Genomic DNA, 23,256 nt, shown 5'->3' with positions numbered 1-23,256 from the left:
CTCTCTGCCCCTGCACCTGGCCTGGGTACACACCTGTTAAGCTCGGTACAGACTCTAACTGACTTCTTGTTTCTACCACATGTTGCCACAAATGATTAACTTTGCTCCTGTGGCACAGTGTGGCCAAACTTCCAATTTTAAAAGGAAAATTTGAGACAATTTCTTAAAGACTTACTACTTTTTTTATTAAAAGGGGGAAGGTAGTCAATGTGCACAATTCGAGATGCACCTTGATGTAAAATATGGTTTCCAAAAAGTTGAAAAATGAAATTCTGATATTCATTCTCAAATACTTAGTGTATACTTCTCATTTGATAAAGTCTATACTCAGAAATTTGGGGAGAATTTAAAAAGTGGCCTTTACTCATAAGTGAATTTAGTATGGGAAAGAAAACACATAAGCACAAAGTTTGGTACCTTACAAGTGACTACTCAGTGTTTGAAGAATGAATGAATGAGCAAGAGAACGAATGTAATAGAGTTAATAGATAAAAAACAAGACATGAGATGTCAAATACAATGGGATGTGTTTAGATAAAACTTGGGGGAAATGATGGGAGAGATGGTTGTCATTTGGTGAGAAAAAAATCAGAATTCAATGTTATATGGTCAATAGAATTTCAAAGTATATTCTTGCAAATGTAAAATACTAACTACTGTTGAGGCTCTTATAGGCAATTTTAATATTCTTTATATCTTTCTGTATTTCATATGTTTTCAATAATGAGCTCATGTTAGTTTTAAAGAAAACAATTTGATTTTTTTTAATGGCATAGAAAGGAAGCTGCTGTGGGTTCCAAAGAAAGACATCACTTTGGACTGAAGCTTCTTGGGTGAGTGAATTCTCAGCTGGGTGAATGCAACCTAGACCGGGAGAAAGGTGGAACCATGTTTTAGGCAGGAAACCTGGCAGGAATGAGGCCACATCAAATGATATTTTAAGCACTTTGTAGAATATTTTTTAAATGAACTCTTGTAAAGACAACCATTTGACTTCACATTCTGCCATTGTTTTGTCTGTTTATATTTGGGGGCAGCACGAATGGCTATGAATCAGTTTTGTACAACTTTTCCATCCTCGTACCCCAATAGCAAAGGAAAAGGAATGCATCACTCAGGAGCCTTGGAGGCACAACTTAAAGTATCCCTGAAAGCACAATATTCTCTGTCTTATTTATCTTAAAATATCCTGCTTCGTTTGGCTTCTGGTTCTTCACATATGTATTTGTGTTTAATACAGAAATACTGCTGTTTTCCATTTGAACTATTGAAATAACATGAGAAAAATAGTCTAGAAAGCAATGCAATTTTTACTTCATGACTTCTGTATCCTGTTGGTAATTCTGATTAGTAAATATCATTTGCCACAACCTTGAGACATTTAGGCTTCACAATGTGAGCAGCTTTGCACTGCAGCCTTACACAAGGCTTCCTTCTTCCCCTGCAGTGAAGGTATAAGTTCTGTTTTCTGTTCAGCGAATGCTCACAATTAGGAGCAGCAGTAGTTCCCAGGAGAGTATATGAAACCTGACAATAAGCAGAAGTATTTAATCACTTTTAAATGTCAGAAATAATAACCATGTATAAATAACAATAATTAACATTTTCTGACATTCATCATCAGGTGCTGTGTTAAGTGAGGTAGAAGCTACTATTTTCCCTATTTTACACAGAAGGAAAATAAAGTTTCGGTAGGGTAAGTATTTTGCTGAGGGTCCCATAGCTAGTAAGTGAGTGTGGACACAGGTCTTACTAATTACAAAGCCCAGGATCTTTACCTGGAGTGCGCCTCTGCCTCTTTGTGGGTTATTTAATGAGCACTTTCTTTTCCGTGAATGAGATGATCAGTCACACCATACCAGTTCCTTCAGGTTTCAAGTACAGGCTGGCGTTAGGGATTTAAGATCGGAACACAGGTTATTCACTCACTCCACACTTACCAGTACTTCCTCATTCCTCAGGTAGTCTTTACCTTCTCATGGAAGTTAGCTGATGGCCTCACTTGAGACAAAGAGGAGACTGAGTCAGAACCAAAGTTTCACAGCATGAGGAAGGGCAACATTGAGACTCATGCATGAGGAAGAGTAGAGGGTTGTACAGCCACGTGATATGGGCCTCCAAGGAAAAGTGACTAAGTGGTTCCATGACTAATGGCCTGAAAGTGGTCTTGGATGATGAGTGGTCCATGGGGTGTGAGAGGATGCAACCTTAGTGAGTATATGGGCAAGAAACGGTTGTGCTGTTGGTTGATGGTGGTTAATGTGAACATAGGGTAATGCAGGAAGCAGAGTGGCCTTAATAGCTTTGAACTCCATGCATAATTCCAATGAAGATTTAAGGTTTTATCTGACTGTGGACAAGGAGGCTTTCTGTACAAAAATGGGAACGGATTAGAAGCAGAAACAGTAGGCAAGGATTAATGGGCTCTGAAGGGAGGAGTCAGTATTATTCCTCAGTGATCACGACTTTCTTGTTTAACATTCATCACCAATTATTGATGCAGTAAATACATAGTAAAATATCAAATGTGCAGATGATATTTTTTTCACTCGTGAGTTGTCAAGCTGGGGAGGTTAAATTGGAGAAAAAACTTACAAGTCTTGTGAATGAACCAGAAAGTTTTCGTAAAACCTTAATATGGACGGATACCGTTACAGAAATATTGTCATTTTCTTATAGGCTAATAACTCAGAACAGAGTGAAAGAGGAGAGATTGCGTACTGTTCTCTAGGATACTGGCTCAATATACCAGAGGAGCTAAAACAAATCCAATAAAATAGAGAAAAAAGGAATATTGAAAGAGAAAAAGGAAATGTTTCAGCTTTGTACTATACAGTTCTGGATCCTGAATTTTAGTGATACAGAATCAGGTTCCGAAATGGGCAACTACAATTATCAATGGAATATGCAGGTGGTTTCAAAATTTTGAGTTAGATAATTGGGACTAAAGCCCTAACTCTTAATGACATCGTACTCACGTGTTTAAGCAAGTCACTGAATTTCTCTATACCTCAAATTCTTCTCGGCTTTGGGAAAACAAAACTGTTGGGCCTCTCTACTGCACAGAGTTGCTTTGGGGAACAAAGAAGACAGTAAATGGTAAAGCATTTTGCAAACAAACATGTTGACTCTTGCTCTTCTTATTATTAATCTTGACTACTGTACAAGTGGGGATCAAAAATCATTCAATGCAAATTATTTTGTGTGCCTGTAGGTGGTCCCTGCTCACAGTGGGCTCATTGTCCTGGAGGAGGGAGGTGATGAGGAAGGTAGCGGAGACTCAGAGGACAAGATGAGACAGGATTTAATGAGCGTGGGGAAAGCGCACACAATGTGGGGGGAGGGAGGAAAGGCATGTGGTAACTAGACATCCTGCACTTGGGAAAGCTGAGGATTGAGGAGGCATATGAAATCATCAGTTATGTGATAAAAGTCTAAGACAGATTTGCTCACCAAGTTCAGTGTTAGGAGGTTAAAACTGTGAAACCTGGGGTGAGTTTAGGGCAAGGTGAAGACGCACCATCTAACTTGGTAGAGAGCTGGGGCAGCATTCCCTGAGGGAGACGAGCAGCAGTTTTACCCAACAAAATCCTTCTTTTTCCTGATGCAGCAAAATCCCTGGAAGGCATCACTAACTGATCACAACGCTGCTTTCTGCTGGATACTGACCGTCACCTCAGCGCTTTCACTAGTATTTCTAGCTAGTCCTTCCCCTGCTAGTCTCACTGTCAGGCCACCCCATTCCAACTTCCCTCTCTAACCAGGGCATAAAAAAAGAATCTCCTCTTTTTTTTTGAAAAAGCATAAGCAGTTTGCAGACTTACTAGGAAATTAAAATGAGACGAAAATAGAAAGATTACACACACAGAAAAGATCTCACTTTAAAAACACTCCTCAACGAGGCCTACTCTAACCACCGTGTTAAAGATGGTATCTCCCTCACATCCGCATGCCTGATCGCTCTTACTCTGCTCTATTTATTCATAGCCTTTATCCCCTGTGATATAATTTATTAATTATCTTATTTCTAGTCTCTTCCTTCACTAGAAAGCAAACTCCATCAAGGCAGGGATTTCTGTCCATCTTCACTGATGGACACATAGCAAGCCTTAGAACTGCCCCTGGTCCAGAGAGGTGCTCCGTAAATATTTACTAAATGAAAGGTGTGCTGAACACCACTTAAGAGTGTTACCACAACGCACAGCTTCAGTAGTTTCTGAATTGTCTCCCGGATCAGAGGTTGACTCAGCCTACGCCCTTCCAGGCTTGGCTTGGTCCTGCGTCTCCCACAGAGCAGGCCACTTTGTTCCACACGATGCCATCTCTTATCAGTCTTGTTGGCTCTGAGATAAACTGCTCTTCTGGCTAAATGACCACTAAGTCTCTCACATGGCTTTTTCTTCTTTACCGTAAGGACCTTTGGGTCTTTCTGTTCTGTGAGGAAATCTTGAGCTGCAGATAAAAATAATCAGCCCGCCGTATGTAACCACACTTACTTAGCTGACTGTCAGCTTCACTCCCGTGGACAGTGTGACTGAAGGATTCCTCGGCCCCATTGTTTCTAAAAGGAGGGACTCTGCATTCTGATAATTTAAACTTAGTACTTCCCTCTAATTTTAGTGACGCATTATTTCTAACATGCAAATAAATGGCATTTTGTTACCTCAAGAAGTGAATCAAGCCAAAAATAAAAATTTTTTTAATGTTTTGAAATTTTTATGAATTATACCTACATAAGAGGTTTCATTATAAGTTGCTTACCTGTTTGGAACATTTGCTCCCTGACCTTTAAAATGAAAGAGGACCGTGATCTTTTCCTTTTTCCAGCCACACCCCTGGTTGCTGTTAGTTAGAGAAAATGTTCCTGCCATGGACATTATACTTTTATAGAATGTGGAAAAAACAAGAGGCAGGTTTTAAGAGATATAACACATGAAGAAATGATGTATGATCTGAGATTGTTCAGATTAGGCAAGATAAAAATTTCTAAAGAAATTTTTTATAAAATGGTTATTGAATCCTATTTATGCTTGAGGATGACTAATGTGAGCATCCCGTGGGTGAAACAAATCAATAGTTAGACTTGGGAATTTGATCATCCAGTTGACGAGCAAAGTCTAGTCCGTAAGGATGAGGAATGAAGTAGCTGAAGGGGAGGAGTGGGAGGATCATTTGACTGTCTCTCAGACGAAGAGAGAATCATTTGCCCTGGATCATATTAACTGCAGACTAGCACAGAAATAGAAAATGAAAAGTCTCAACTAATTTAATTCAGTCTTAATTTTTCAAAAAGCCTAAAATTAAAAAAAAAATAACCTACATCAATGAAGAACATTAAGGGGAACAGATTATTGACATGAGGACTTTGGCCAAATAAAGCATCAAAATACTTTTTTTTGAAATGGAAGAGGGCATAGTGTATTTATGTGTCAAGCCACAATACAGAGGACATTAATTAGGAAGGATAAAGATTTAATTTAATTTTAATTCTCTACTCATTATTTTACCTTGAAATTGAGTTCCTGACTAGATTGTGAGAAGTTCTCCTGTGATATTCTGCCTTTTTTTTTTTGAAGTTTATGTTGGCATCCTCTGTGAAAATTCAAAACTTCAATTTCCATAAAGCCTCTCTAGGAGACTGTATTTGTTGGGAATGTTTGCTCTAGAAAACTGTTCATCTAAAGTTAAAAGCTGTTTCTCATGAGTATAGAGTTTGCCCCGCAAGCTTTTTGATTGATTGATTTGATTGATTGATCTCATTAACACCGACTTCACTGGTTTTGTTATTATTAAATCAACTGATATAGAAGCTGTGTGTGTTCTCTTCCCAGTCAAGATGTTGATTTAGTAAATGATGTTTATAAAAGATGTATTACTTTTTAAACAGCCAAAGCAAAGTCTCAGTTCTTCCACGGTGGCTGCCTGTGGTATGTGTACCAGTGGGACACACTATGTACTTTTAGTGCCCTTAGAGGGTCAGTTTATAGAGGGCAGCATCTGAAGTGTCCCAGCAAAACTCTGGGATACCAGTGTTCTCATTAATAGCTTCGGAAAAATCCCTTCCTCCTCCTTTTTCTTTTGTAAAACTTGAGTCCTTAAAATTCTAAACTTCTTTAAAAACAAAGTTCTTAATGTCCTATATATTTATTTTACTGTAAATACTTTTCTATCCATAATGTATGTCAAAGCTCTTCTTTATAAAAATGACTCCATCAGTTACGGGGTTTTTTTGCTTTTTGTTTTTTGTTTTTTGTTTTTTGTTTTTTTTGGAGGCTTTCTTTTACTGATCTTTGGCTTCCAAGAAGAGGCAAGTACAGTTTTTAACATTTTCTAGGAGAATAAGGCTGTAGTTAACCCTTTTAGGGGGCTTTAGAATTATCCAACAGGGAACAGTGAGGGGTAAGATAAAGACCACAGCAAAGAACATGCCTAGGTGGTAAAACAAGGTCACTGAATGCATGAAAAATCCAACCTACAGGTTTTAAACTCTCCTCTTAATATCTAGTCCCATTAGAGGATGCCAATGAGGTTTTTTAATATAACTATAAATTCTGCTGTTAAAAACACCCCCACAGGCTTATCTTTCAATTTCCCCTCTGCTCCTGATTTAATCTATCTAGCGCAGTAGTCTTTCTACCACAGGGTTATAAATAAGCAGGGAGACAGCAGTTTGTAACCTTTGCCCAGAACAAGCCCTGGAGCCCTGGGCTCAGCCCTCCATGGTCCTGCACATGTCTCTTGTGTGAGGCACATGGCCGACTCTATTCCCCTCACACAGGTAGATCACAAAAACAGGCTTCGAAAACTGTTCTTTGTGGCTTTCAATTTCTGTAGATGGTCACAACCACCATCCTGAAGACTATTACGTTATAAACGAAAGGGGAACTTTAGTCCTCCAGCCACATTAAAACAGGAGGAATGATTCTTTTTTGTAATGGTTCAAAGTACAGAAACTTTGTACTATGGCCTGAATTCACTATTATTTTCTTTCTAATTGAAATTACAGTGTAAGATGTTTTAATCTCTCTTTTTACATTTCATTTATTATAAGTGGAGGCTTACTGTTAAGGATGCTAGGGTTCCTTCGCAAACCCTTCATAAAACTTATTAACTGTGAGACCATCACGTGTTCCCAAAAGGAAGAAAAAAGCCACAAATACATTAGTCTGTCACACAACATGATCAAACAGGAGCTCTCACGCTGTGACAGTTCATCCTGATTTTTTTCTGTATGCAATCTTAATTTTTTTCTAATATAAAAAGTCACTGGTTTTATTTATACAATCTCATTTTGTGTATTCAGATAAGTCTGTTTTTTCTTTAAACTGTAATATTTTTGTCATAAAAATAACATAATTACAGAAGACTATAAAACAGAATAAAAGACAAATGTTATCCATAATGCTACTACTCATAAATGCTGGGTACTTTTTTGCCTTCCAGTACTTTTTTCCATGCATCTAAGGTTTACATAGTTATACAATAGAAATAAATATTATGACAGAAGCAAACTAATATAAATTATTCTAGTGGGTGTAACCTAGTGTACCCCAAGATTTCTACTGTAGAGTTAACCTGTTTCAAGTTTTATTTGTAATGAAACCCTAGGTCAAAATGCATGCAGTATTTTTGTATTTTGCATTATCTCATTCGGCTGGATTCCTAGGAGCACTAGTTGGCATGAGTATTTGTATTATTCTCTGCATACATTGCATAAATGTTTTTCAAAGGGTTTTTGCCAATTATAGTGGGTAGGACTGGGGCCCAGAGGTTTCCAGGGATGGTGCCAGCTTATTGGTGGGTAGACTGAGTCATGCCATGGTAGACTGTGGGGCTGCAGCTGTCCTGGGGCTGGTGTCCACACACTGGTGGGTGTCGCTGAGTCCTCGGGTCTCTGGCTGCATGCAAGGGCCATGTGGGTTTAGGGGATCTTCAGGCAGCCTACTGGGGGGTGGGGCTGTGTCCACACCCAGCTAGTTGCTTGGCCTCAGGCCTCCCAGCAGTAATGCCTGCAGGCCAGTGGGTGGATGCAGGGTTGGGTCCTGAGGCCAGTAAGCTAGAGTAAGGGAGTCCAGCGTGGTACCTGCCAGCACCAGTGTCCACGTGTCAGAATGAGCTCCTCAAAATGGCCACTGTCAGTGTCTGTGTCCCCAGGGTGAATCCAGTTGCTTCCTGCCTCTCCAGGAGAGTCTCCAAGATCAGCAGGTGGGTCTGACCCAAGTTCCTTTCAAACGACTGCTTCTGCCCTGGGTCCTTGGGTGTGAGATTTTATGTGCGCCCTTTGAGAGTGGAGTCTGTTTCCCACAGCCCTCTGGCTCTACCAAAAGTAAACTTCACTGGCCTTCAAAGCCAAACATTCTGGGTGCTAGTTTTCCTGGTGCAGGACCTGCAGGCTGGAGAGCCCAGTGTGGGAAGAGACCCCTCACTCCTTAGACAACCCCTGCAATTGTAGTTATTCTGGCATCTGTGGGGGTCACCACACAGGGGTGTGGGTCTTGAATTTATCACAACTCTGCCCCACCTACCCATCTTGTTGTGATTCCTTCTTTATATCTTTAGTTGTGGAAGGTCTTTTTTGGTAGGTTCTGGTCATTCTCATCAATAGTTTCTCTGTAAATAGTTGTAATTTTCATGTGCCCGTGAATGGAGATAGGCCTTGGGTCTTCCTACGCTGCCATCTCCTACACTCAATAATGTCATCAATTCTGAAGTAAATTACTGACATCAACTTGGGCTTTTTGCTCTGCACACCCATCCATCTAGTATAAAGACAACCAGGAAAGGAGATGGCACAAGCAGAGCATTTTCTGTGGCATTTGTTTTCAGTGCTTTGAAACTATGCTGTATAAAAGCTGGGCTTCACTGATTCTCCCCACTCTCTGCCCCCTCCTCTCCTCACCATCCCACACTCCTCACTCCAGAAGGAAGGGTCATCACAATATCGCCAATCTCAGGATAGTGTGGCACATTTGGAACCAGGTAGTTTTGCCTCTGACATTCATAACAAGGTCACGTTCACAAGCAAAAGTGACTGTCACTGTAGAAATATGCAGGTTTTTCACCTAGATGTGCTGATCCTTCTAGGGAGTTGGGTACACTGACCAGCAGGACCAGAATGTTTGCATTTGCAGGGCTGCTCCAAAACCAGTTCCCTTGACAGGCACTTGTGCAGCACGCACTGGGTGCTCTCCCCAGTGAGGCTGAAGGTCATCTCTCTATCTGGGTGGGGGTCACATTGGTAAGATACAGTTGCCTTCGGTATCCACATGGGATTGGTTCCTGAATCCCTGTGGATACCAAAATCCATGGATACTCAAGTCCCTTATATAAAATGGGTTATATAGCGTTTGCATGTAACCTAGCATATCTTCCTGTATACTTTAAGTTATCTCTAGATTACTTGTCATACCTAATATAATGTAAATGCTGTGTAAATAGTTGCCAGCCTGGGGTAAATTCAAGTTGTGCCTTTTGGAGCTTTCTGGAGGTTTTTTTATTTTTTAATTTTTTGATCCCTAGTTGGTTGAATCCTCAGTTGGTTGAATCCTTGGATGTGGGATCTGTAGATACAGACAGCCCGTTGTACTTTTTTCCATAGGGAAGGTCTTCAGAGAAGCTCCTGTGTGGTTCCCGATAAGAACAGTTGAGGGTTTGGACAAAAAATTTCTGAAAAGAACACAAGAAATTTAGGTTCCCTTAGAGTTTCAGTCAAAATGGTTATACAATAATTGTGCCCTGTAACTGTGTTATGAATAGTGTTTTTTTTTCTATTAGAACATAAGTAGATGGAATTTAAATATGCAAGGCTTTTTCAGGGAGGGAACTCACTTGGGTGAGACTTAAATTACAGTTTATTGCAAAAGTAAAAACTACCCTCCAGCTAGGTAAGTTTTTAATCAGTTTGGAATGCAATTAGGTTCGTTTTTCAGCAACAGTTTGATTGCCTATTTTTATGTCAGGCGTCATAAGAGTCTTGGGTTGATAGTGAGGAACAGGACAGACAGGGTTTTGGCACTCAAAGATTTGAAGTTCCAGGTAAATCTTTGTGAAGTTTATTAAACGTGAACTATCATTTTCAGCTGATATAAATGTTTCTTGATGACTCAAGATCATTACCATCAGGACCAATACAAAACATACAATAGTGTCACCAGAACACATTGATTCCCGTAGGACACTTCGTAGCCAGATTAAAAGCTCCAGGGAATGCCTTTTTTTCTTCTTCTTTTGTTTTTTAATTCTTCCAAGCTATCAGCTGTCACATCTTGCTGCTTTTAGTGTATCTCTTTCTAGCAGTTCTTTCCCTAAAACTAATCTGATGCTTGTAATCTGATAATAATTTAGGAAGATACCCAAGCTTGTCAATGTGTATATAAAAAAATGAGGACCTTAGTATGTCAAATAATGATTAAATTCTCCTACCTCGATTTTAGCGATGTGTTTATGTTTTTCCAAAGTTTACCTATATTTATTTTCAACTTTTTGTGTCTTGGGAAGGCTGAGTTTGTTGTATATATGAATTTTATATGTATTAGTGTTCTTAAAGTTCCATCTTAATTCCATAAGATGTCAAAATAGATTTCCAACAAATTAATTTAATGAAATCCAAAGTAAAATATTTTCTAATTATTAGAAAAAGGGAATTTAAAAAATCTTGCCTTGCCTTAGTAAATAGAGTAGGATACATGAGTGATGTCTTGGTATATAAAATATTTTTCTCTATTTATCAATTTCTGAATCTTTGGTGTACTTTATTTAAATGGGTAGTTTGGAAATTTATGGCACCTCACCTCATCATTTCAAATATTGACTCACCTCACTGTGCCATAATAATTTATCATAGAAATGTTTTTGTTCTCTGTAACAAATCACTTTTTAACATGCTATTTTGTATATTCTATTTTTAATTTGTTTACTGATTTATTTTCTTGTTTATTGTCTGCCTACCCAAGTACAAAATGAACTCCATGAGAGCAGAGACAAGACTTCTCTACTGAGCCCTCTCCCTGCGTGGAACGTCCTGGCACATGGGAAACCTTCCTCAGTAAATACTATGGAGTAAATAACATGCTGAATAAATAGTTCAGAAATATGAGGGAATAAAACTTTAAGAGAAATTACTCCTAAATGGTGAAATAAAAAAGTAAATAAATAAATACATTTTGGTGTAACTGTATGTCATCTACTTTCTCCCCACATCTTCCCCACAAAATTCAACACCACCATTAAACTAATTACTTATAGATTAAGTAACGTGAATACATGATGTATAAGACCTGTTAGACCTTTAAAAAATTCTTCCAACAAAGGACCATTTACCAATAATTTAGTTAAATGACATGTGAAACACACTAGGAAAAAAAATAAGGGAAGACATCCAGGCTGCAGAGTTACTCTTTCTAGTCACCTTCACACACAGACACATTGCTTTTCCAAAGGCTTTTCACTCCAGCCAAGACACAGTGCCTAGCAGAGCTGCCTTTTAATTGGAACCTAAGTAGAAAAGGGTAACAAATGGGTGAGTGATGCCCATCTCTCCCTTTATCTTTTCATTGATACATGCTCAACTTTTTCACTTCAGCCTAAATACCATTTGGTTCTTAGGTTCAGAACAAGCTAAAAGTCTCAGTTCACTGGGGACCTGAATTCAATAACTGGAAGACACTCAGAAGCTAGATTATTCTTAAGTATTACAGTATCCCGTGGCAGACAGAGCAATCAGAACTTACATACTGCATAGTCAAGCAGCCATTATAGTGTCACCTCAGAAGTCCCTGAACACTGAGCTGGACTCTCCCCTGTGCTCTAGACTCACACCGCATCCCTCAGACAGCCCTCTGCCATCCCTCTTATCCTCCTTAGTGGGTCTCGAGGAAGAAGAGCTTCTGATCTGGGTGAGCAAAGCAGAGAACACCCGGAAAGAGACCTGGCATTGTTCTTGCCACTGCAGTTGTAATGGCCAGAAAGAGGCTCATACAAGTCTCTGCCACCCTGGAATGACCAGATTATTATTGGATCCTGTTGCCCCTTTGAAATCTGCTGATCATTTCTAGGTGGTAGACTTCGTAAGGTCAAAGATTCCTGGAAATTATTAAAAACAACTAGGAGTTTGGCTCTTTTGTGCACAAGCCACACATACTCCTTGCTTGGCCCTGCAATAAAACTTTCTCTGCTCAAAACAAAAACAAAAACAAAAACAAAACAAACAAACAAACAAAACCCTACTATATTACTCGGTTTGCCACCTCCCACAGACAGACAGTGCATACTACCGGGAGTACTAGAGCCATATGAACAGCTAATAATACAACCTGAAACAGGGACATTGGCCACTATGACCCCAATGTCAGGTACTGATGCAAAGGTGCACAACAGAATTAAAAATACTTATCCATGCACTATACTAATTCCACTGTTGATTGCTTTTTATTTCCCTGAAACAACCTATGCCTTTGTCATAATCACTCAAAGTTATGGTTTATATGAGGTTTCACTCTTGGTGTTGCAAATTTTATGGGTTTTGACAAATACATAATGACATGTATGCAATATTATGGGATCAGGAAGAATATTTTCATTTTCCTAAAATTCCTCAGTGCTCTGCCTGTTAATCCCACCTCCTACCTAACCCCTGGGCACCACTGAGGTTTTCATTATCACCATAGTTTTGCCTTTTCTATAATTAATTTTTTAAACTCTGAATTATTTTACTACGAATTTAAATAACAAATAAAAAGAATCAAATGACTTCCTACATTATCACTATAATGGTAACTGAGCGCAGTTGACATCTGGGCAAAAGGGCTAGAAGGATTCACAGAAAAACGTTAACTATCATGAGTGGTAGAATTATGGATGGTGATCATTTTAATCTTTGGGTTATGCGTGACTTCCAAATATGTCTACAATGAATATATATCAACTTTTACAATCCAATAAAATTCTATGTTTAATTTCTTTTTTTTAAAAAGTGAGGCCTGCTACAGAATCCTATCTGTGAACTGCCCTTCATAATTTGCAGCCTACCGAATATCTCTGTAGATTCCCCCTGCTGCTAGATAGTTCAAAGCACGTGAACCAATAGGAAAAGATAAAAATGACACCATATCCCAGCCCTTAATTCTCCCATCCCTGGCCTTACTTAACGGGCTCTCCAGTGCCTCAGCGTGCTTCTCCACAGTGTGCATGATGCTTATGGGGAAAGTTGTCTCATGGCTTTTCTTGAACGATGGTTTAGACTCGTGGGTAGATACTCAAATTTTTACCCAGGAGAGTGAAGTGGGTTCCAATAAAAGAACCTCACAGAGCTGGGAAATCAGGTCAGGAAAAATTACAACATAATCACTATTGCGGCATATTAGTTTCTTACAATATATTAAAAAATATTCACTTTTTTACAATCATACAGAGGCTGGAAGCTGTACATTATACACAACACAAAAATTCTCTTTACCATCTGCCACCATGCAACTTATTACAGTACTGTTGACTTATTCTCTATGCTGTACATGACATCACAGTGACATTTATTTTATTACTGAACGTTTGTACCTCCTAATCCCCTTCACCCACTTTGCTCATTCCCTCAATCCCCTGCCCGCTAGCAACCTGGAGTTTTCTCTGTATCTAGGAGTCTATTTCTGTTTTGTTTGTTCACTTATTTTGTTTTTAAGATTGCACACATAAGTGAAATCATATGCTATGTATAATCTCTGATTGACTTACTTCACTTAGCATAATCCCCTCTAGGTCCATTCATGTCATCACAAATGGCAAGATTTCATTTTTTATGACTGAGTAATATTCCATTGTACATGTATATCACATCTTTATCTGTTCATCTACGATAGACACTTAGGTTGCTTCCATATCTGGGCTAATACAGATAGTACTTCAGTAAATATAGGGTACGTTTATCTTTTCTAGTGTTCTTAGTTTCCTTTCAGAAAATACCCAGAAGTGGAATGGCTAGATCATATGGTAGTTCTATTTCAAATTTTTTGAAAAACATCCATACGGTTTTCCATGGTGGCTATGCCAATTTATACTGCCACCACCGGTGAGTGAGGCGTCCTTTTTCTCCATATCCTCACCAACTATATTTGTTGTCTTTTTGGTAACAGCCATTCTGACAAGTGTGAAGTGCTATCGCACAGTGGTTTTGATTTGCATTTCCCTGATGATTAGTGACATTGACCATCTTTCATGCTGGCTATCTGTCTTCTTTGGGAGAATGTTCAGGTTCTCTGCCCATTTTAAAAATCAGATTGTTTGTTCTTTTGATATTAAGTGGTGTGAATTCTTCATATAGTCTGGATATTAACACTTTATTGAATATATATGATTTGCAGATATTTTCTCGCTTACAGTAGGGTGCCTTTTTGTTTTGTTGCTGGTTTCCTTCACTGTGTAAAAGCTTTTTTAGTTTGGTGTAAGTCCCATTTGTTTATTTTTGTTTTTGTTGCCTTTACCTGAAGAGACATCCCCAAAATATTGCTAAGTGTATATAATTTATAAATTATAAAAATTATAAATAAAATAATAACTATATAAATAATAATTTATAAATATAAAATCATTTATAAATTATATAAAATAATTTATAACATAGAATCATAATGTTGTACACCCAAACTGTTAATATTATAAATCAATATACTTTGATTAAAAATAAAAAGATGAGAAGGACTGTCTACTAGTCAACAACAAATACAACTAAGGGCATTGAGTCCTTATGAGCCCAAATAAGAATCTGAAAAATGAAAACAGCACAGAATGATCTGAGCTTTGGGGAAATTCTTTCATTGTTTAGAGGAGAATAATAAGGAATGAAGTAATCTACTTCCTGGGATTATATGTCAAGAACTGACACATTTAATTTCCTCAGTCTTTTAAGTTTAGTCACTAAGGAGAATGATCTTTATACTGGGAAGGGTTTACAATCACAGTAGGGAAATTGGGCAGTTTTACCTAAGTTTAAGTCCCCACTTTGAGATAAATATCCTCCTAAAAATAAAGAAAAACCAGGAGGACCATCAGCACCTGACTCCAGTTTTCAAATATCTGACAGACTATTCTGTGCGAGACAGATTAGATTTTTTTTCTTTGTAGCTCCAGGAACAATCAGGATCATGTGGAAGAAATTATGGGAAAATTTTAACTGATTCACAAATAGGTATCTCCTTATCCCAAATGACATCATTGCCTGAGAGGAGACAAGCAGCAGAAGGGAGACAAATGAGTCAACACCTAGAAGCAAAGAAGGAAAAATGATTATACTCTATACATATTTCCTGCTTAAGTCATCATGAGAAAAATAATAGGAGGATGTTACAAATGACTGATTTAAACATGGGAGACCTCAAAGAAGAAAACACATCTCCCTCAGCAAATTAGTCCTTTATTTCTAAGGACAGGCTTAAATTCTCACCTCTTTTAATTCATCTTCTTTCCTGGCCTCTTAAGTGCTTAATGCAATGTTTTCCTTATTCATCACAGGACATTTTTGTACTTGTCTTTAGGCAATTTCACAGAATTATTTTACTCATGGGTACTTCCATCCAGGGAATTATAATCTCCTTGATTTAAGGGTCTTATTGAAAGATGTACACTCTCCAGCAGCTAGCCTAAAGACTGTTAAGCTTGGGATGCTCAAAAAATATTTGTTGATTGAAGGAAAGAATGATGCCTTAACCCTGAAGACTCAGTAGATGAGAACCAGAGGAAACAGCTAACCGTCTTCACACTTTGAATGTGAAAAACAGGAGTACTTACTGTGTCACAAAATCATTTAGAGTGGGTCACAAAATTTCACCATTTCATCATCATTTATTTTCCACATATTAAATCTCTCAGTGCAATTACTGTGAGAAATGTCACAAAAGATACTCAGCCAAGCTATTCATGTGTTCCAATATACAGCAAGGCTAAAGCTGATAAAGTAAAAGATAAAGGGTACAATGCAATGTTATATAACAGTGAGATAGTTACTGGAACAGCAGAGAACTTTGCCTCTTTATTACCTAAGACATGTACCCATTCATAACAGAGACTGCTGGAATCTCCAGCATCCACTTTTCTCTTCTTCGTTAGTAACAGGACCCTGTATTTTGAACTGGGCCATTGGCCACCTTCAATGAAGACTTTGTTTCTCAGCTTCCCTTACAGCCATGTGACTACCTTCTGGCTAGAGGGATGAAAGTGGAATTTCAGGAAAGTGACTTCATGGGCATATGTGTTCCTTTCCTCCATTCTTCCTCTTTGCTGAATGGAGTTTGGACCATGAGTTGAGATGGGATCTCTAACGGCAGGATCCCAGGTTTCTGTGGATCATGGAGCCACTGGACGAGTCCCGGGCTGCCCATGGTTCTTAACCTGAGAGAAAAAGTAAATTGCTATTTTGTTGAAACTCCTGTTATTCGTGGTTTTTTTTTTTTTTTGGTCTTTTACAGCTTAATCTAATCTTAATAGATAGACCAGCTCTTCCCCAAACAGTGATATGTAAACATGATGGGAATCATAGGGGTTTCGCAGTGACAGTGAATATTTTTGCAGTTAGTCACTTTTATGTTTAAGCAGTGATTGAATTTTATTTATTATTGTTGTTTTTGTTATTTTTAGTTGGCTATGTTGTAAAATCTTTTAAGTGTGCCAACAAATATTTAATCTTCGAAATTTCTGCAAACAAACATTTTGAGAGCCACTTGATTAAGGAAAGAAGATAATAATTCCTCCACTGCATGTGTTTCCTTCTGCCTGTCTCCTATAATACATTTCAAAGTTGAGTTAGGAGCATAGGGACTTTTGACCTAATAAAGGTTACTCTTAACGTGCTTGCTATGGCTAAGCTAAAGTGTTGGAGTGAAAATGTGAAGCAGGTTTCAGAATCGGTACGACTGTAAAAAAGTGATTATTTTTTAATACATTGTAAGAAACTAATATGCCGCAATAGTGATTATGTTGTAATTTTTCCTGACCTGATTTCCCAGCTCTGTGAAGTTCTTTTATTGGAACCCACTTCACTCTCCTGGGTAAAAATTTGAGTATCTACCCACGAGTCTAAACCATCGTGCAAGAAAAGCCATGAGACAACTTTCCCCATAAGCATCATGCACACTGTGGAGAAGCACGCTGAGGCACTGGAGAGCCCGTTAAGTAAGGCCAGGGACGGGAGAATTAAGGGCTGGGATATGGTGTCATTTTTATCTTTTCCTATTGGTTCATGTGCTTTGAACTATTTAGCAGCAGAGGGAATCTACAGAGATATTCGGTAGGCTGCAAATTATGAAGGGCAGTTCACAGATATGATTCTGTAGCAGACCTCTTTTTTTTAAAAAAAGAAATTAAACATAGAATTTTATTGGATTGTAAAAGTTGATATATATTCATTGTAGACATATTTGGAAGTCACGCATAACCCAAAGATTAAAATGATCACCATCCATAATTCTACCACTCATGATAGTCAACGTTTTTCTATGAATCCTTCTAGCCCTTTTGCCCAGATGTCAACTGGGCTCAGTTACCATTACAGTGAGGCTGGTTAAATTGGACGCAAACACTAACTCCACATCTATAAAGTACAGATTCCCAGGTGCCGTCACCACCCCACCCCCCTGCCCCCAGCCACGAGTTCTCAGATTTCCTAGGGCTTACTTCCTCATGGTCCTCTCTGTTTCTATGCCTCTGTGTCCATATCTGCTGACTCAGGGTCCAATGTACAATATTCACCTGCAAAGCCAAAGTCCTTTTTGAACTTTCATGAAAGAGTCACTTGCATCTAATTACTTTATAACTTTATTAACTTCACTGAGGTCTTGAAGGGGTCTCATTTTGAAGTGAGGTGGAAAGCCCCATAAAAAGACTGGCAGGACCCCGAAGCAGGGCCACTACTCTCCTGCTGGCACCGTCCAGCTCCCTGGCCCAGAAGCTCTGTCTCATTTTTTGCCTCTGAAATGGCTTACTTACCCCTAAAATTCTATTGGTTCACTGAGCTCACTTCTGATTGGTTATTTCCTTCACTCCTGATTGGCTATTACTCTCACTTCTGATTGGTCCATTTGTAGTACTTTATTTGCATGGAGCTCACTCCTATTGGCTATTTCTCTCACTCCTGATTGGTTATTTCTCTCCCTCCTGAATGGGCTATTTCTACAATGCTTGTTCCTGGTTGGTCAACTTCTGTTATACTTTATTTGCATATGATGTTGCAAAGTGTAAAACTGGCAGCCTATAAAAGCCTGTGTAAACCTCCAGGTGGGGTCCAGAGCTTGGAGTGTTAACTCCTCTGGTTCGGGTGGCATAATAAACCTTAGTTCTCCAACCCTCTGAGTGCTGCTTGGTCTCTCGCCCGGATCCAGGTTGCTGTCACAACTGAGCTTGTAACACTGAGCTTTAACACCAAGCTGTAACACATTTTTCTGCAACAGAAGAGCATCTCCAGCCATCTTTTTGGCTCTTTTAAGCCCCTCTCTCTGGAATAATACATATCTCACACCTATCTTTAACAGAGTTGACCTCCCTATGTTTAGTCTCTGCCTTTTCTTCCAGCAGTTTCTAAAACAAATTCAGTTCCATACCTAGAGATGATGGGTCAAATTTTAATCTCTTTAAACATGACTGGGACGTGCTGTACACTAGAAACTGACACATTGTAACTGACTATACTTCAGCAAAAAAATTAGCTTTTATATATCGTTATAATTTAAAGCAAATCTTTACACTCATACCTTATATGATTTTATAATCTTCATTATGAACTGTATTTTGAAAATTTTCCCCATTATTATGCACAATATCATCTAATAGTGGCTGTTGATTGGTTATTACTCGGATAAACCATAATCTAATTTCCTATTGTTGGAAATTAATTTCTCATTTCGACCTTTAGAATAAGTGCCAGGAAAAGAAATGAGATGGAAACTTAAAAGACCTCAAAGAAAGCTTGAGGACTCAGATCTTAAAGACTACCCAAGAGAGAAGAGTTATAGATTTGGGCTATGCCTAGGTTTAAAAGGGCTTTTGGTACATGTTTCCAAATTGTCCTCCACAAAACTTTGACCATGATCTACTAGTAAATCATGACAGTGCCCACTTTCCTGAGCCTATATTACTACTAGATTTTGTCAGTTTGCCAATGTAATAAGCAAGCATGCATTTCATTTTGATTTTAAAGTATATTTCTCACATTATAAGTGAAGCTAAATTTTTTTATTTTTATTATTTCCATTTTTCTTTTATAAATTATTTGTTCTTAATTATTTACCATTTTTCTACTTGTGTGTTTTTATCTTTTCTGACTTGATTATCGTTAAATTATTTCTGTATGTACAAAGGTTTTTTTTGATACTCAATTTTGTCAATCTTACAGTAGAATTTTTCTAAATATAAACCTGTAGAGGTCTCAAATCAGAAACATATTTGCCTAGATATTCATCTAGTTCTGTTATGGTCTTATTTTTAATATTTAATCTTTAATCCATATGGACTTTACTGTGGCAAATGACATGATGCAGTGATCTAACTTGTCTTTTCAGATAGCCACCTTATTAATCATTCCAGTTTTTCATGCCTTGAAATGCCATGTTTATCACTGCCAAATTCGTACAAAAACTTGTGCTATTTCTAGGACTCTGATCTGTTCTGTGGATCTATGTCTCTATTTCTGTATATCAATTATTTTATTCTTTTAAATTAATTTTAAAGTCACTTCTGTTTTATTCTGGTACTAAACACCCCTCTTTTACTATTTCAGGAATTTCTATTGGTCAGTTTCATGACATTTACAATTATCTCATCAAGTTATAAGAAAATGCTGTTGGAACTCTGATTGGAATTACATTAAATTTGCATACTAATTCAGAGATAACATCTCCATAACATTAAATCCTCTTTTAAATAAAATTCTTATTCTTTATTTCTTCAAGGATATTTTTGTCTCTCCCCAAAGTCTTCTAACTATACATACTACATCCTTCTTATTAAATTTGTTTCTAGATGACTTTGTCACTATTGTGACACTTTTTCCCCCCACTTTGTCCCACTTGGTTGTTACTTATATAAAGAAAGTAACTAACTAATAAATATTTACTTTTTACTAGACATCTTACTAATATCTCCAATCAGGTCTGATAACTGTTTAGTTAATTCCTTTAGGTTTTGGGGTAAACATTCATCAGCTAATAAGTTTTTCTTCTCTCTCTCAATATCTGTATATGGAGGAGATCAATCATTTTATTGATTTGAATTTCAACAACAACTTAACAAAATAGGAAGGATGTCAAGTGTTTTTTTCTTTCTCCTAGCTTAAATATATGCCTCAAACTTGCCTCTAGATTTTAGCCATTGATTATAATGTTGCTTTTTGGGGAGTAGTATCTTGGACTATATTTACATGACATTTAAAGAAAGATAGGGTTTTCTATACTATTATAAGATAAATTTATGGATTTCCTAGTTTTGAACTATTTCTGGAGTAGTCCTACTTACTCATTTTGCATAATTCTTTTTATATTGCATTTACTTAATATTTCATTTAAGATTTATCATTTATTTTAGGAAATGAGCCAGAAATAAATTTTCTTTTCATTTGCCATTTTTGTCAAATTTTAGAATGGGCATAATTTTATCTCTGCACTCTGTAACAGTTTAAATAATATTTTTATTATCTATTCTTGAGGTTAAAAAGAAGTTACAAAACTAGGCTATTTTCTTTATTTGGAGGCATTTGTTTGTGGTACTTTTAAATATACCCACAAATTCTTTGATGCATCTCCCTTCAAGTGGTGGAAACTGATTCCTCTCCATTTCAATACAGATTCAGCTTAGTGACTTGATTCTAATGAATAAAATAAAAGTGTAAGGGATAGTGTGGAACTTCAGAAATTAGATCAGAAAAGGCACTGTGATGTCTTCCTCTGCCTTTCTGACTGTTCATTCTAGAAGCCACCTGCCCTTAGGAGAGGTCCATGAGGTGAGGAGCTGAAGTCTCTCCCTAAAAGCCCTGTGAGTGAGCCTTCTTGAAAGTTGATCTTCCAGCCCAGTCAAACCTTTAGATGACCACAGTCCTCATCAACATGAAAGACACTATCAAGAGAGGGAAAAGACAACCCACAGACTGGGAGAAAATATTTGCATATTAAGTACCTGGTCAGTGTTTAATACATAGACTACAGAAGGAAGTCCTGCAACTCAGTAACACAAAGACAAACAACCCAATTTTTAAAAAGGCCATAGTTCTTGAATAGGCTACATTATCCAAGGAGGACATAGGAATGGCCAATAAACACATGAAAAGATCCTAAACATCACTAGTCATTAGGGAAATGCAAATCAAACCCACTTCACAACACATAGGATGGCTATAATAGTATTTCTTGAATAGAAAATAAAATGTTGGTGAGAACGTGGAGAAAATGGAACCCTTGAACATTGCTAGTGAGGCCATAAAAGCCATTGTGGAAAGCAGCTTGACAATTCCTTGAAAATTAAACATAGAATTACTGTCGTGGGGAAGAACAAGTCTGATTCTACATTAGATTTTTTTTTTTTGACCTTTGTATTCTACTCTTTTTGCTACAAGTTAAGAATGTTGCATATGGCCTGAAATGTCTAGGACAGCCCATTCTCAAGGCTTTGACCTTTAAGAGTATAATGCATTTTCACTTCCATAGAGATAAAAAGTTGCAGAACAGAGAATAACGTTTGTCTTGGAGGTTTTTAGGAACATCGTGACTTGACCCTACCTGACCTACACGGACAGCTGCAAGAACAAAAGATTCTGACGTCAAGAAGTTTGCAACAATCAACCACATACCCTCCCCTTTTTAGCATAAAAGAAGCATGTATGCTGACTTGGGTAAGAAGGTTCTTCGGGGGCAGTAGTCTACCAGTTTCTCCGTCAGCTGGCTTTCTGAATAAACTCACTTCTTTGCTTTAACAACTCTCTCGATTTATCGGCCTATCATATGACGAGCAGTGAGAGCTTGGACTCGGTAACATTACCATATCACTCAGTACTTCCATTCCTAGCTATATATTGAAAAGGATTGAAAACAGAGACTTACAGAGATGGATAAATCACCTGATTGACCTAGTTTTAAGTACAACCTGATAAATTGTATTTTTTCCTATCAAATGGTATATTTGATGGATGTTCTCAATTTCAATACAATAGAGAGGGTATACTATTTTTAAAAAGTATTGAGTCTCTTCAGTATCTATGATGAAATCTCCTTTCTAATTCATGTGTAACTGCAGATTTGTTATTTTGTGACATTACAACTGGCCAAGCTCTGCTTGTTTAATTGGCTCCTTTAAAGAAACTAATCTTAGATTTATTTATTATTTCTATTCATTTTATTTCCCTGTTATTAATTTCTCTTCTTTATTAATTCCTTGATCCAGCTTCCCTTATATGTTACCGTTTTAAGTCATTTGAACATTCTTAAGTAAAACGTTTTGTTCATGTATTTTGAAAATTTTCTTATCAAATAACCAAAGTACTGGCTATTTCTCTAAGGACAGTTTTGGCATCAGTATCCCAGAAATTTTCATGAGTAATGTTGGCATCGCATTGATAATGAGCAAGCTGAATAATGGAAGGTTAACCAACACAGGCTGTTGAGGCAGACTGGCCTCCAGTTAAATTCTAACCTCAGCCTTTGGCCTGGGCATTCCGGCAAATTGGTTCTTCTCTGTCTTGATTTCTTTCTTCTGTAAAATAAGGCTACTTGTAATTTTCACTTCAAAGAGTGACTTTTTAAGGTTAAGTAAGTTAATTCATGTAAAGCATGAGAAGAGTGCTTGGGGCGCCTGCACTCAACAGTCATTCCTTGTTGTCATTCGATAGGTCATCTGCAGTGGTGGTTTTCATTTTCTCTTTGACCAGTATCCAAAACTTTGAATTTTTATGTATTCTTCTGTTAGTAATTCCTAGTAATATTGGATTATAATGAGAGTATGTCGCTCTTTTGTTTTCTTCTATGTTCAGATTTATTGAGGTACACGCTGCGGAGTGGTATGATATCAACTCTTATAAATGGTTCTGAGAGAGAGAATTTACATTCTCTCTAAGGTACAAAGTTCAAAACACATGTCCCAAAGTGTCCTTATCCATCCACATCTTACATTTGATACCTTTGCTTATCCAATCTGGTGTTTTCAACTATTATTATTATTTTATTAATTTATCTTTGTAGTTCTTGCTAAAACTTCTCTGATTTGATTAACAACAGGAATCGAGGACAAAGAATGCTC

The 23,256-nt window shown here is 37.6% G+C and overlaps 1 protein-coding gene and 1 long non-coding RNA gene across 4 annotated transcripts in view; one reads left to right on the top strand and one right to left on the bottom strand.

The window, feature by feature from the left end:
* The window catches only part of LOC116279904 (membrane cofactor protein-like), a 281,425-nt gene that overhangs the window by 24,863 nt on the left and 233,306 nt on the right, over positions 1-23,256 (bottom strand). The window lies entirely within an intron of this gene.
* Positions 808-11,171, top strand: LOC140688717 (uncharacterized). The gene is made up of 3 exons (XR_012063468.1): positions 808-833; positions 1,625-1,696; positions 10,953-11,171. It is a non-coding gene; the product is annotated as an uncharacterized lncRNA (long non-coding RNA).

This window comes from Vicugna pacos, chromosome 23, assembly GCF_048564905.1.
Source record: "Vicugna pacos chromosome 23, VicPac4, whole genome shotgun sequence".
NCBI lineage: Eukaryota > Metazoa > Chordata > Mammalia > Artiodactyla > Camelidae > Vicugna > Vicugna pacos.
The sequence above is the reverse complement of the archived record's forward strand: the minus strand, read 5'-3'. Positions and strand labels throughout refer to the sequence as shown.